The sequence below is a fragment of the Anser brachyrhynchus genome, assembly GCF_964034855.1.
Source record: "Anser brachyrhynchus genome assembly, chromosome: 6".
In the NCBI taxonomy this organism is placed as follows: domain Eukaryota; kingdom Metazoa; phylum Chordata; class Aves; order Anseriformes; family Anatidae; genus Anser; species Anser brachyrhynchus.
Window position 1 is genome coordinate 38,640,335 of NC_137700.1, and position 15,451 is coordinate 38,655,785.

The window sequence follows — 15,451 nt, forward strand, 5'->3', positions numbered from 1 at the left end:
GCTATCTGTCCTTTTCCTGGGGAAGTTTTTCCTTGAAACCTAAAGAGTTTTCTAAAATGCATTTAGTAAAGTATTTATTAATACACATATTTGTAGTACTATTGCATTTTCTTAATAATAGCGTGACTTCAAGTGGCTTGAAATGGCACCACGGGTTATATCCAGCTTACAGAGCTCATGTTCCTGAGGCTTGATTTGATTTTTTTTTCCTTTGTTTCTTTCTTAATAGCTCTAAATATTTGTGTACCTTATTCAGAATACTCAGCTTCCAGCTCAGCAATCACCTAAGCCTTTTTTTCCCCCCTGAGTACTGCTTTCCTGTTTATATTTCACCATCCAGCATGTACCTTATGTTCTTTGTGAATTTTGACTATTCATTACTGAATAGTTTTGTGTGCATTGGTGTCCTCCTTTTGGTACCTGCAATGTGTCCTGACACCCTCATGTCACAGCCTTGGCCACCCTGCCCTTACAGAAGCAGGCAGAGGCTTTGGAAAGAGGCATTTCCCCTGCGGTTATTTCGTCGTCAGTGCCCAGGAAGTATGTCAGCAGGAACCTGGGTAGAAAGCAGGATTCTTGAACATACCTCCTGCTTTTGTTTTACTCACTTCCCTCTAATTTTGCCTGTTCTTTTCCTAAGCTTTATTATTTGTTTCCTTCCATGGTTCCTTTTAAGCTGATTCCCAGATGCACATTTCATGTATGGTCTAACAGCATATTCTTTTTTATCTCTCAGGGTAAAGAACATGAAGCAAACAAGAGCAGAAAACACCTGCTCTTTGATGAGAAAAAAGCCTGTGTGATGTTTTCCAAGCCGCCACCTTGTGATGAGATTTCACTACCTGGGAATTTGACATGATAGCCTAAAGTGAGAATAGGATGTACGTTGCCAACCCACACTGTTCTCAGGGCCTGTAAACCAGTTCCAGTTTCTCTTTGAAAGAGATCTGTTGTTTCAAGCGTTTGTCAATATTCATAGCCTTTTCTCAGGAGTTGCACAATTTCTCAGCTTTAATGAGGAGGCTGAAAAGTTGATAAACAAGTTGAGGAAGGTATAAGATAATAGGGAAAAGGTCAGACAGAATAAAGATTGCACTGCATCAAGGACCAGCATGAAGACATCCTTTCTGATTTATTCAGTACACAATGAACCACTCCAGATTTCTGCACTCTCAGAGCAGACAGCAATTCTCCACAGGACTGAAGGTGAGAGGTGACACTGGTACACATGAAAGGCAGGTCAGGAAAACATTAATTATATTGCAAAGTACTGGTAAAAAAAAACCATCTTTTTAAACATTCATTTTTGGCAAGAGAGAAAGAACAGGAGATCAAAGTTCAAGGAGATTTTAATTACTGTTATGTTCACTGTGTTCTATCAAATACATGCTAACAAGAAACTTGTTTCATCACATTGGAGAATGGCCACAGGCATGCATGGGGACTGAAAAAGGAGCGAAAGGATTATACCCATCAGCATAGCCTCAGAAAGTTTACTGCTCTTGAAGACCTAGAGTTAAACTAGGAGATAAACCATGTCAAAGTATTACTTATCAATCACAGCAAACCAATTTAATGCCTTTTTCTGACTGCATGACAAGCCTTAAAGATAGGCAGGAGCAAAAACTATCACACATGCCAACTTTCAGGAGGACTTCTTGCTCTTGTATGAACAAACTAAAAAGCATGCTCTCTCTAGAGCAAAACATAAAGACTAAGGTGCAAAATCCTTTTCAGACACATCCAGCAATACTCACTGTCAAACATGCTCGTCCTACATAGTAAGATTTCGAGGAGAAGGATCTTGCCCCATCCAGTACTTCTAGTGTGGACCTGGATAATAGATGAGAAAGGATGCCTATTAAAATGCATTCAACAACCATCTGGAGCTGGCTTCAGGCATGTTCAAGGGTAAGGCTGGAATACAAAAGGATCTTGTCAGACAGGAGAAGTGATCTGAGAAAAATAGCATGTGATATAAAAGTGGTAAATATGAAGCATTATGCTGGAGAAGGGATAGCCTGCAGCATAGACATGAAGGGTAGAACTACACGGATCATGAAGACAGTCACCTTCAACACCTGACTACAGGAGAAAAAAAGCTGGTGAATAGACAAGCTCCAGGTAACTCACTCCTTACTTTACGTGGATCCCTGTGCCCTGTGAAATGCTTCCTCTTTCAATGTCAAGCCAGTGTATTTTGACAGAAATTCCCTAAGGAAGACACCCACTGGCCATGCCAGCCTTGGCCCCAGTGGTCCAATGCTGTAGAAAGCTCCTGGAAATCAGCAGTTTCTGTGGCTTACAGGTTCAGCCAGAGGAACCAGAAGTCTAACGTCCCATGTCAACTGGCCTCCCCAGTGGTAAGGACATCATCCTATAAATGCTGTCTTTCCATTAGTTCCCACCACCTGCCCTGTGATCACCAGGATAAGTGGTGCTACCTCAGACCCCTCAAAAGCAAGGTGCTGCTAATCAGCCCCCTCCCAGTGTCCCAGCACCTGCACACAAGAACATGCATTTCAGTACAGGAAGGCCATTATTCTTCCCCAGTACTCCACACATCAGAATTCATGCCTTTCTTTCCTTTAAGGGTCTTGCTATTTCCAAAGCTAATCTACCAACAAAGAACACACTTCGGGCAACAATTCAGATCTAAATGAATTATGGTTCCCTTTATCAGTCTTATTTTCATCTGATCCATTTTTCACTTTCTTATCTGTTATTCCAGGGGGCCATTGCTTGCTGTACATTCAGAAGCTGAAAGCATGCTTTTATTATCACAGATCAGAGTTAGTAAATCTTTTCAATCCTTAACCGTCCCTTCTTTTCCATACCCCCCAACACCTACTCAGCAATTCATCATGCAATCTAAGAGTTTTTCACATCTTTGTTTTCCTTACCAAGTGAAAAAATATCTCAGTTTAGAGGTTGTTTAAGTACTGAGAATAGAGATAAGGATTTTGTGTAGATCCTCTAATATATTCCATTCACCAGGGAAAGCAAGATGGAGATGTCTTACGGCTTGGTTAAAACAAACCTGCTGGCTATTTTTAAAAGATTTCAGTACCAAGTCCTGCAGGCAAATCTTCTATTAACTCCAGTGGCATACTGGGGTGCTCTGACCAGACAGACACAAAGACGAGCAAGTTGTTTTATACTTGCAAAGTACCACTTGTGGAAAAACATCAATTTATGGCTGGAACTGACCTTCAAAGACTGGGCTGGCTCCATGATCCAACATTTGTCCCCGTAAGGACTCTAAAGAGCCTCTTGATTCACATGAGCTAACGAGTAAATGCAAATAAGTAAACAATTAGTTGAAGAACCTTGCACTGGGAGCTTCCACTGAAATGTGATGGGTTGAAGGATGAACCAGATAAAAGAATGCATGATCAGATCATAAAAATTTCAATCCAGTAAACTGTGGTCTAACAGTTCCTTTTCAGTTTCTCTGATGTCCTTGCTGTACCAGTTTTACTACTCTGCCATGAAATGTCCTTCAGTGCTAGCCTGTACATTTAGGCATTGATTTCCAAAGTAGTATTTGCAATTCTCTTTTCTATATCATCAGTTAATTTTTCCACTCTCAAGTGTCCTCAGGTTGGTAATGTCCTTTCAGGAACTACCTAAGACCTTTGTGATTAGCAAAGCTATCCTCCAGCCGCATCTTGCCCACCCCTCCAGAGCAGGGTGCGCACCATCCCCTGCCTGGGCAGCAGTCAGTGCTCCCCACCGCCAGCTCTGTCCTGGAGCGTGCCTGAGAAATGGTGGGCAAAGCGAAGTGTGGTGAATATCTATCTCCTCTCCCAACCAGTGTTAGAGATATTTCAGGACTGTTAGGGCACTGCAGTTTGATGCAGACCAAACTAGTCCAAAGGTGAAAATATAAGTGTTAGAGCTTGAATTGCAAAAGACAGGACCGAGACATGCAAATTCACGTATCGGCATTATGCTGCTATAGGTTTCCAGCTATTTCCTGTTTTCTTCTCTAATACTTATTATTTCACTCTTTGGAAGAACGACTAATACTAATTTTATATGATTAAGCTATTGATCAATAAGGGGCAACTATGATTCATTCAATACTTGACTGCAGATTAGATAAAAACCGTTGTTCTGAGTCTATCCTAAAGAACAAAACTGAAAGATAGAAGTAGATGTCTAGAGAAAGAGAAAAATCACAACAGTCCTCTGATTTTTCCTCCCTTCCAGTCTCATTACAACAGAAATTACAAATGTTTTTATTATCCTGTCTTCAGCAGATGAGCTTCTTGACAGTGAACAATAAAGTCATGTTATTTTTATGAAATTCAGACAACTGTGAGAATAAAAATATATGATTGTAAAAGCGAAGAAAAAAACTTTTGGGAGATTGATTGTTATATACTACATAAGCCTCAACAGATTGCTGCCTGAGTCACTAAGCCAAGATTTAGCAGATCAGGAGGCCAATCTCCACAAAGTATTTTATGGCTTTGTGTTTTGGAGCAACTGCAAACTATAAACCAGATTTGCTGTTGTTCTCATGTGTTGGCATTCAACCATTCCTATTGCTAACTCTGCTAGATAACAGTTTCTCAAGGAATTGAAGTCACTGTGGCTTCTGTAAGCTCCTTGGATTGATTATTTAGATACTGTTTAGATTTTCATTAAAGCAGTTAGGAGGGTATTTTCATGGAAATTTTCATGATTTGGTCATTCTAAATACCATATCAAATAGGGTATCATACACTGGTCTGGAGATGAACTGTGTGACTGGAGGAAGTTAGGGATTTTCCATCTCAGTTTTCAGGAGCACTGCTACACAACTATTCTTGGTCTTCCTTGCACTATATAATATTTCCACAAGACAGCAGTGTGCATATTGAAAGATAAATATGCCAGGGAATATTTTAGAGTTATAATAATTTAATACAAGCTGTTTTCATTATCCTCTGATGGGAATTTAAAAAAAGTCAATTCTGAACATAATGAAAGACATTCTTTTCCTTCATGTCAATGACTTTTAAGATGTATCCTGCAATGGTGTATAGAAACATTTTTTTTAAAATGGTTTTTAAGTAAAGAGCCAAATATTGTGCAATATGATATTGAATTTCGGTAATTAATTATGTGCTGCCAAAGTTCAGCTATATAGCTTGTGGTTTTCCTGAAATGTTAGCCCTTGTTTCAGCTAGTCTTCATGGCTCTGTTTCAAAAACCATTGAAATGGATCACAATTTCTCCACTGATTTCAAGTGATCTTGACTCTAAATACTCAATGCTAAGGGCATTACTAAAACTAAACAAAACTAAACAAAACAAAAAGCTAAGACCAAGATTCTAGTCTTATTCACAGAAGAAGAGAAGTGAGATCTCTGGAATATGGCATTAATTAAAATGTCAGCATCCAAGCTCTGATTTTGCACATATTAAAAAAGTTAAGAACAGGAAAATCATGTCTACTAGACTTTAGTATCTGATTAGTGCGTATTAGAAGAACAGAAATAATTCTAGAATTCCAGATGTTACACAGAATATTCATTTGTCTTCAAGAAGGATTTTTTTTTCTGTCAGTAGGCCCAAGTAGAATATGCTATAACAACACAAAACAGAAACAAACAAAACTTGAAAACTGAACAGATCAATAACATCTAAGGCTACAATACATGCTAAGGTACCTGTTGTTAAGGCTACAATACATGAAGTCAGACAGAGCTCCATACATTCCTACTTTCATGATCATGTATCAATGAATAGGTCATGCATTGAAGCATTTGAAAATTTGAGAATTTTAGCCCATATTAATCAATAGGAATTTTCCCTACCGTACGTGTTATCCACAGTATAACATGCACGGGTATCAAAAAGACAACCATACTTATCAGACTTAAATTCTTCATACAGCATGTGTGTTGTATGCTTACCCTTTTCATACATTTGTAAATTCTCTGTGACTGGAGTCCAATAAAAAGTTGTCTTCCACCTGTGTACCTTATGCAACATGTATTTCTTCCCTGGCAAGTTCCACACGTAGATCCAATAGACCTTCCTGTAAAGCTGAATTGCCAAACATGAAATATTGCATGACCTCTTAGTAAATGTCCTCCTCCAATATTCCTCAGGGAATTTTGAAAAGCCGAGATAGGGCCAGGATCTGAAGGCAAGGGAGTTTATTCACAGCTTATTAATATCACTTCACATGCTCTTAGATTTAGACATAAAAGTTTAAACCAATCTTATCCATATAACAGGTTTTCTTATTATTTTGGTGTGGTGACTGAAGCAAACTGTTAATATATGAAACCTTCTTAGGCCTACCACATAATGTAAAAATAGGATTTCTCTCTGGCAATCTTTTTATTAAATGCTCAGAGTAAACCATGGGCCCCAAAGGAATAATAAAACCAATTTCTCTGTGAGTGATCATTAGAATGCACTCTGGAATACCAGTTGGGCACTGACAATTATTTCAGCAGGCTATTCCCTCTTCTGCTTCAGATGTGCTGCACACTCACTCTCGTTTCTGAGAAATTTCAATCCACTCCAAGGAAATTTTATGCCATCTTCAGTGGCCAGAAGCACCAAAACAACCAGAGTAAAAGAAATAAAAATCTTCTTGAGTGATGTCTACCTTCACATCCGACAGCACAAAGCAGTCAGCCAACTGTGTTTTGATCACGTACATGTTACTAATGCCTTTCTCAAGTTAACGTGGGACACACTGCTAAAACAATAAGCTTACTCTGTGTTGTAACATTCCTAAAAGGAATGGGTTTTAACTATAAATCATGGCTGGTCTGCACGAGGGATATCAGGGCATACGAATGGAGGAAACCCTGAACCTTCCCAGTTCTGAGTGCCTGAGGCTGTGTCAGGGATGCTGCAAGGAAGTGATGTACCCTGCCTTTGCTCTTCTGAAGAAGCAAACCCCAAATGGCCAGGAACTGGATCCTTTTCTCTCTCCTATCTTCCTAACTTATGACGCAGCCCGTGCAGGGATACAGAGCAGATGTCCCCAAGTAGCCACAGGGAAAGACACCCTTCTCCCAGAGGTGCTTACCTGCTTCACAGGTGGCCAAAAGTCCTTCCTGCCCACATCTGCACACTTGTTTTCATTTTTATTTTTCCATTAGGCCATGTGGCAGTGAGAGAGGAGAGCCAGGACAGCCCTGGTGGGGTGCTGTTACTGCCCGCTGAATTCAGCTGGAGAGCAGTGAGTGTTGCTCCATCAACACGTTGCCCTCATACATGCAAAGATTGCCGCTCCAATAATAGAGAATTTTCCTGTTTTACATCAGAGATCTTGGTTACTAAAAGAAAATCATTTGTTTCTAAGGACTGTAGATAACTTCCTAACAGCAGGCCAGAATGAGGTGATTTAAGCTAATCTCCTTTTCTTTGCACATAATCATTTCCTGCCTCACAGGACTGCACACAGTAACATCTCAGAGCTGGCAAATGTGATTACCTAAGGGCTGTTATGATATAAGGATTAAAAAGCTAGTGCTATATGGCAGTAAGGAATCAATCCAGATGTCTAAACATAGGCTCCTAAGCATGTATGAGACATTTTAGAGCATTTAGGATATTCACATGGGGCTGGAAGATAGGATGCAAGACCAAGGATGTCCCACACCTTCTTGGAGCCACAGTTGGGTGACAAGAAAGATACATGAAAAGGTGTTAGATCCCTGTATTTAGGCAACTTAATCAAGACTTAGTTAACACAACATGAAAAAAATCTGCCATGTAAGAGACCTAAAAAAACCTGTTGTCAACAGGAAAATCATTAAAAGAAGCATTTATAGTCAGCACTTCCATTAGTAAACTGGAAATATAAATTAATATAAGTGAGTATCAATGATTGATGTGAAAAGGCCAGGCACACGGTATTCACTGTCATATTGGAAATGGAGCTTATTCAAACTTAAAAAATGAAATGAAATGAAATGAAATGAAATGAAATGAAATGAAATGAAATGAAATGAAATGAAATGAAATGAAATGAAATGAAATGAAATGAAATAAAATAAAATAAAATAAAAGCACAGGGAATTCTTTTGGGTGTGGAATGTATGCTGAAGATACTTTTTTAAAGCAGTGATAGGACTTACGACAGGAAACTGAAGCCAGACAAACTTACATGAAAGGAAAACAAAACGAGTAAATTCATTGTAAATGCTCAAGACCATTCCAAATGCTCAGCAGTCTCCATTCCTTCTGATCCTCTTAGCAAGCTGTGATGTGCCTTCCTGAAACCTATGCTTCAGCTCAAAACAAAAGCTGAGCCCAGGATGTTGGGTCCAGCATAGCAATTGCTACTGAAATTTAATGGCCCATGGCAAACTGTAAGATCAAATGGTCTCTTCTGGCTTTAAATACTGCATCATTGGACACCGAGGGGGAGCAGTGTAAAGTATTATCACCTTTCATTTACAGCTGTTCACAAATTCTGGGATGGCTGAGTCAAATATGTCTCAAAAAACAGAGGCTGGGATTTGTCATCTTTGACTGTAGTTATCTAATCTTAGTAAGTTATCAAGTCTTCCTGTAATCAATGTAAGAAAGCTGATGATTCATTTCCAGCTGCAATAAGTGTAGGCACTCTTTGTGGCTGTTTTCTCTCTACGTCTTGCTTTCCATAATGGGACCTTGGACTAAGATTAGACACTTACCTTCTATGTTGCTAAACTAGGTGTGATTTTTCAATTACTGCTGACCCAAATCATTCTCAGCTGTTTCATATCCAGCAGCTCCAGAAATACACATCCTCCTCACTTTCCTCTCATTCTGATAATGGTTTACTTGCCAGAAACATTGTCCAGAGTGTCAGCACTTACCAGGTTTTACCCAGCAGAACTTGCTAGTTCACATGAGAGGTACATTTTCATATCATTGGTTGGAAACAGGAAAATCAAAATTCTAGTTTAAAAATAATAATAATAATAATTAATAATAATTAATAATAATAATAAAGCAAATCATAAGTACAATTCCCAATAAAAAAAAAAAGAGTAAAGAGTAAACAGGAAAGATACATGAATGACGTGGGAAAGCCCCAAGTACTTTTAAATAAAACAAGTGTTATCCTTTTCTACCAAAATTCCGTGTCAAAAATAAGTCACTCCTGCAAATTTCTACCACTCTTCATAGTGCTGAATTTCATTCTAAGTTGTACTTCTTAGATTTACAGCTGCCGTGGTTCAGTTTTGTAAAAACAAACACTCATACAAGAAATAAACAATGATCTGGCATGATAGACGGTTAAGAAACTGCAAGTCTTACAGGATATGGTGTCAAATATTTAACAATTCTGAAGTTGAGACACAAAGGACAGGCCCATGCACACAAAACTATTCTTATGTTACATGAAAATCCCAACATCAATCAAGCATTTTATTTCCCTTGCCTTCATTTGTTCATGCAGTATTTTTTCAAACAGCCACTCATGAGTATCCAGACACCTAAAAATAAGTGATCATCACAAACAGAGAAAGGCCAGACAAAAATGATCTCTGGACTTCTCTGGACCAGAGGATTGTGTGTTATTTTTGCTGTCCTTGGTTGTATTTCAGAACTGTAGAATTGCAAATGTTTTCACTTTTGCTTCTTTTCCCTGAACGCTGAAGGAAAATAATGTCTAATCAAAATGTTCTCCAGGCATTTTTAAACAGTCCTTTCAAGAGAGAACAGAAATAGTTTAATTTTAAAAATATATATTACTTTAGTTCTCTATGGGAATTGAACCTTGACTTCTCAACACTTCCACTCTCCCATCAGAAAAAAAGCAACTGCTATACCTGGAACTACCCACAATCAAAGGAAGGTGATCCTTGTGCTGATCCAGACCCGGAGAAACAGAAAAAAAATAAGAAAACTATGAGAATAAGGGAAGACCAGAAAAATTACCACGCCTGTATTATCATTAATCATTTAAAAATCTGAATTTAAAGAACACCAGGGCAGTTATTTTTGAGTTGAAGAAACCAAACCAACAGTCCTAATAACTGATGCTGAATTCTATCCCTGGAAATTAGACTGTGGTAAACTACAGCAGAATGCACACCAGGAGCTGTCTCTTCTGCTAGATTTTCTCTTCCAACAGTTTTTCACGATACAAGGCAAGAACCTTAGAGCTGTCTCTTGTTTCACTTGAGACAGAGTGCAAGATCCTCTGGTTTGGAAAGCCACTGCTGTATACTTTAAGGAAAGGCCAAACCCTTATTCAAATGAGCAACCTTGTATAAAAGATATGCTAATTCACTTTTAACGGAAGTGTTGACATTAGATATAGAAGACGAATTACAGTAACAGATATCAGAACAATCTAGTCCAAACTGCAGGATCCCCACATTATGATTAGCATGCACTGCTGTGTGACTCCTGCCTGTAAGGAATGCTAGTAGCTACATGAATCCTGCCTGGGAGAAAAACTACATGCAGCTCATGTTTCATTCCGTTTTCTCTAACTTCTCTTCTGTGGGAGTAAACTCTCCCTCATCTCACCTGCAATAGATACAGTTGTTAAGAAGCCCAGAACCATTGGCACTTGAGAGGAATTCCCAGAGCAAGAGGGGAATTTAGAGAAAGTAAAAACTCTTTTTCATGTAGGAACAGCTGAGGAAAAAGATGCTGACCGCAGAAAGAAGGGGACTCCTGGAGTCAGGGGAGAGGTCATGCAGACGATGGTTGATCTTTGATGTCTTGAAGGACTGTGACTTGTAGTCAAAAATGTTTTAGAATGATAAGTGTACTTGAGCAGGACGAATACTTCATTTTATGTTTTTGTCTAAACCAGGGAAGGTTGGATTTTGAACATTTTGCGAAAAGCTCAGGGGCTCGATGCTTCTGCTGCCACAGATCCCTGATGAATACAGGGTTAAAGCTCTGAGACCGAGTGCTTAATTTTCAAAGGTCTCTCCCAAGAGCAGGGTTAGTCCTTGTCTGGAAGGTGAAGGTCAGCTGTACCAGAAGATGCTGCTTACTGGAAGAGGCATAAGAAGCTACACCTGTGAGGAGGTGCTGCTGAAAGACTTGCGAACTATAAAAGATTGGTCTCAGCTGTGCTGGGAAAATTGAACATCTATACTGTTATATCGAACTTCTGGATGAGAACTTCCCTCACTACTAATCTTACCTGTGCCTTTTACAAGAACATGACCATGACTTTGAGAGCAGGAAGGACATCCTGCAGTTAGTTGTGCCTACCGGATTGATTAAACATCAAGGCACCTTAAAGAGTAACAAAGCAAAAAGTTTTAAAAATACATGGTATATACAACACCTAGGGTTTGGGGGATTGAATTGTCTCACCAGCATGCCTCGAAACAGATAAAACACACTGAGACTGTTAACCTCTAAGTCTGCTGCCGGATGTGTTTAAACTGCAGTTGTGGATCAGGCAGTCGGTCAATCTGAGCGATCAAGGCTGCCAAGGGAACGACATAAATCTGTAAAATAATCCTTCTTTAGGTTAGAGTTTATCAATTTCAGGTTTGCCTGAACTAAGCCTAGCCTCTTGCATCGTCTGACAGCTCACTACAAACTCTGCAGCCTCAGAATACCGAGACCATAAATAACTCATTCCAAAATCAATTGTAATCTACATATTTGAGCCAAACATGTACTCTCCCCCAAATTGGGAAGGGAAGGGATTAGCCATTGCTTATGCCAGGAGTTTGCCTTGCATTGAAGATGATAGCACAAGTCCAATAAATGATGTCTGGTGCAGCACCAGCCACATGGAAGTTCAGTGTCAACTCTATTGATATTCACTCAAGGGAGTAATTCAAGTCAAAGTCCAGTGACCTGAGATGCAGAAAAAAAAAAATCCAAGAAAGAAAGTTTGCCCGTCAGCTTGTGTACGCATTCATTACTCTTGCATCATTTCCTTCTACATACTGGGGATGCGTTTTTAAGCTGACATTTGCAGCAGTTTCAACTTACTATGGTATATTGTAGCTAGGTTATTATAGCTTTTTGAATGGGAATACGGATGGATCATTAACAAAAACAGCACAAGCATAACCATTACAAGAGATCATTAGAAACCATCCAGGGTGGGATAAGTACCTTTATACAGAAAGCAACAGCTTTCCAAAATAGCATTCCAGATTCTTGGGGAAAGGAAAGGGCTTACACAACAAACAGTTTTCCTAATACCAGCCTCAAGAGTATGGGTTTGTTGTTGTGCAATTGACTCCCAAATCCTTCATTTAACAATAGTTCATGGGAAATGCATCATATTGCATTTTCCATCCTTAGGGTACCTATGCTGTGGTCAAAATTATATATATATCTAACTTCCTCCTTCAAACCTGAATTGCATAAAATCCTGTCCCTGATGACACTAGCTTTTAGCAGCTCTTATTTTGTAATTAATTGCTCTATTCATGGCCTAAATCTGGTAGAACTGCAGCTTTGGCGGCAGGGGATGGGATGGATCTATTTTAAATATCAGCCAATATTCAGTAGTACTCTTTATTTTATTTGAATTGACAAGGTAATTTGTCTATTTCTACTTTTAAATCATACTTACCAGTCTTTACCTACCTAATGCAGGATTTGGAGCTTGTTTGCTGCCTAAGTAAATCTTAGAAGCTCCAGGAGGTTTACAATCAAGCCCCTGCAGCACTGGGCATAGCTGAGGAGTACTGTTTTATGCAGATGATTTCAAGCATCATTCTGATCTATTATCTAATACAGTCTGGCAGGACTGCAGAAATTAAATCAACAAGAAAAATCACTCAGACTTAAGTAGTTTCTTAAAGTTAAGCCAATACATAAAAGATGTCCTAGACGTGGACTTTTATGCACAATTTGAATCTTTTACATTGAAGAAACATTAAAAATCATTGGAACACATTTATCTTTAGTGTTTTTATACGCTGTAATAACTACAGATAAACAGCTATAATGACTGAGCAGTTTTATAACAACACCCAAACCACATAGAACTTTATAATGGAGCGTTATAATCAGATCAGATCAATATCTGCAGCTTCTGTTCTGCACTTTAGACCCCTGCTGAAACACCAGCTTGCGCTTTAAGGGAGTGCATGTTTGTTTGGGACATCGTAGGAACTGATTTTCAATATGCTGAAAATCCATGTGCTTCACTATTATCTACAGGATGCACAATCCCTTGCAAAGTTTACCCTTTAGTGTCTCTGCTAGTGCCTCCCCCCCACACACACACACCAGTTTCCACTTGGCAATGGAGCCATCACCAAATTTAGAAGGGCAGGTCATGAAAAAAAAAAAGAGTAAGAAGCTGGAAAACCAGCTCAGGCTACTTGTTACACCTTTTTATATGCAGTGGGAAAGAACTTCCAAAAGCACCTCAGTGGTTATCTCTAACAGGTCCATGGGCAGGATAAGCTTAGACACTTCAAAAATCATCTAATAAAATACCGTTGATGGGGAAATGTCTCTGTTGAGAGCCTGTATTCTGACTTCCTAGGAGTATATATTGAAATGGGAAGGGCAAGGGAGAATGGAATTGAAAGAAGATAATGAAGAATTATTTATTTCAAAAGCATGTGAAATTGATTTTTATGTGTTCAGGATACAAAGAGCTATACAAATGTCAGAACAAAGCATGCACTTTCTGCTGTGAATGGGATATGCTAAAGCTATCGACCACTAAATAAGCCCAAGAAGCACATTGAAACACCTAAAGGAACCGTTTAGAAACAGTTTAGGCACTTTCCCATTAAATAATGTCAACAATAGAAACCCTGTCATGTTTACAGCTCCCCAAATCATTCCTTACATATGATAATAGAAGTCTGACTAGTCTAACATTGTCATTTTCATTAAAAGCTCTAATCCTCCCAACAGGAACACGTCAAACAAAATACAGCGGGGATCTCACTCCAACCTTATGAGAACAGAATATTTTCCCCTGTAAAACGATAAACTGGTGGCATATTAAAGCTTGTTCTTGCATGTATTCCATACACAAAGATCCATAGATGATCTTCAGTAATGGAATTTTATGGCAGATTCAGTTTACTAACAAGAAAAACAAAATGATCTCATGAAACTTTTCCCCCTCAGAGAACATTTTCCTGAATTCTTTTTTTCTGAAGATTTTTCATCCAGAAGTTTCCAAGAATTTTCCATCATTGAAAAAAAAATAACCTTCCAATTTTATCAAAAAGTTTCAATTAATTTGAAATCTGCTTTCAGACTACCTTCTGCTAGAAATTGTCACATTTTATCAAATTTGTGAGTTACGTGTTAAAGAGAAAATCTGTTTTCCAACCTGTTCTATTAAGCAGCCCTTTTCTGCAGAGTATAATTTTTTGTGTCCATACACCTAAATTTTTCTGGTAGGTCTAAATTTTCAGTGCAGGAGATCACAACAGCTACTATAAATATCAGTCATATCTGCTAGCTGGAGCACAGCCTTCTTCGACATGCTGCACTGTTTGTCAGACCTGGAGAGCTCCCTTAACATTCACAAAATGTAGTTGGCACCTATATATTGTTAAAAATAAAAAATAAAAATAAAAAAGATTAAAAGTCACACTGGCACACATACAAGCGGAAGGACCATAAACCTCATCAGCTGTTAAATACATTGTCTTTCTAAGTGATTGGCAGCAGCACACATTGCCATTTTTGCCTTGCAAGAGGAGAGAGATTCACTGAAATAAATATTGAATAGTTGACCCAGTACACTGATCACTTGTTATTTGTAAGCAGCAATCACTATCTTCCTTGTTCTATGCGAAGAGGCCTGGAATATTTTTGGATATCTTTACATATATATAATATTCAAATTGAGCAGTCTAATCATCTTGCAGGTATTGGTATGTACCTAGCAGGTCACAGATATAACACACATGCATTTCTGAGCATCAGCAAGCCAAGAACACTCTCAAGGGAAGTTATTAACACTCAGGAGCATCTCAGGTGGTAACAGCAGAGATCAGCAACTCTCGCTAAGAATGGCTATCGTAGTAATAGCTTTGCAATAAACTTCTCTATCTGCAGAGAACAAAGGACAACCAGCAACATACATTTTTGCTACTTTGAAAATAAGGACATGCAAACACTACTGGTGCTGTGAGACTAGTTCCTTCACAAAACCACGCAGAGGAGAAGCAAGGAGAAAGTGCAGTCCTCACCTCTGAAGTGAAGTTTTCGCATAGCGTAACAGTTCAGTGGGGTCACAGCCCCATTTTCTGTCCTCCATCCCCAGACAGCTCCTTGAATTTGGGTTAGTCCAAGCTAAAACGTTCTGTTGACACTTGCTCTTCAACTCCAGCCTCCAGATGCCTGTCCCTGTCCCATCAGGTGTCCTGGGCCACTAACAGGCTGGGACAGCTCAACCATCTCAGCTGGTCATCCCCTACGAGCTCTTTTGGCCAGCCCAGGAGAGGTGTCATCTCCATCTGGCTGCCATCGCCAGAGGTCGGTGGACCGTCGCTGCTTCTCAGGGCCCCCACGAGTGTGT

At 39.1% G+C, this 15,451-nt stretch overlaps 1 protein-coding gene across 1 annotated transcript in view; it reads right to left on the reverse strand.

The window, feature by feature from the left end:
• The window catches only part of PRLHR (prolactin releasing hormone receptor), a 53,938-nt gene extending 38,788 nt beyond the window's left edge, over positions 1-15,150 (reverse strand). Inside the window, exons 1-2 of the mRNA XM_080598523.1 lie at positions 15,123-15,150; positions 1,758-1,833 (exon numbers count right to left, since the gene is read on the reverse strand). The gene's annotated coding sequence lies outside the window, so the exon portion shown is untranslated. The remainder of the gene's footprint in view (positions 1-1,757; positions 1,834-15,122) is intronic.
• Between the last annotated feature and the right edge of the window lie 301 nt (positions 15,151-15,451).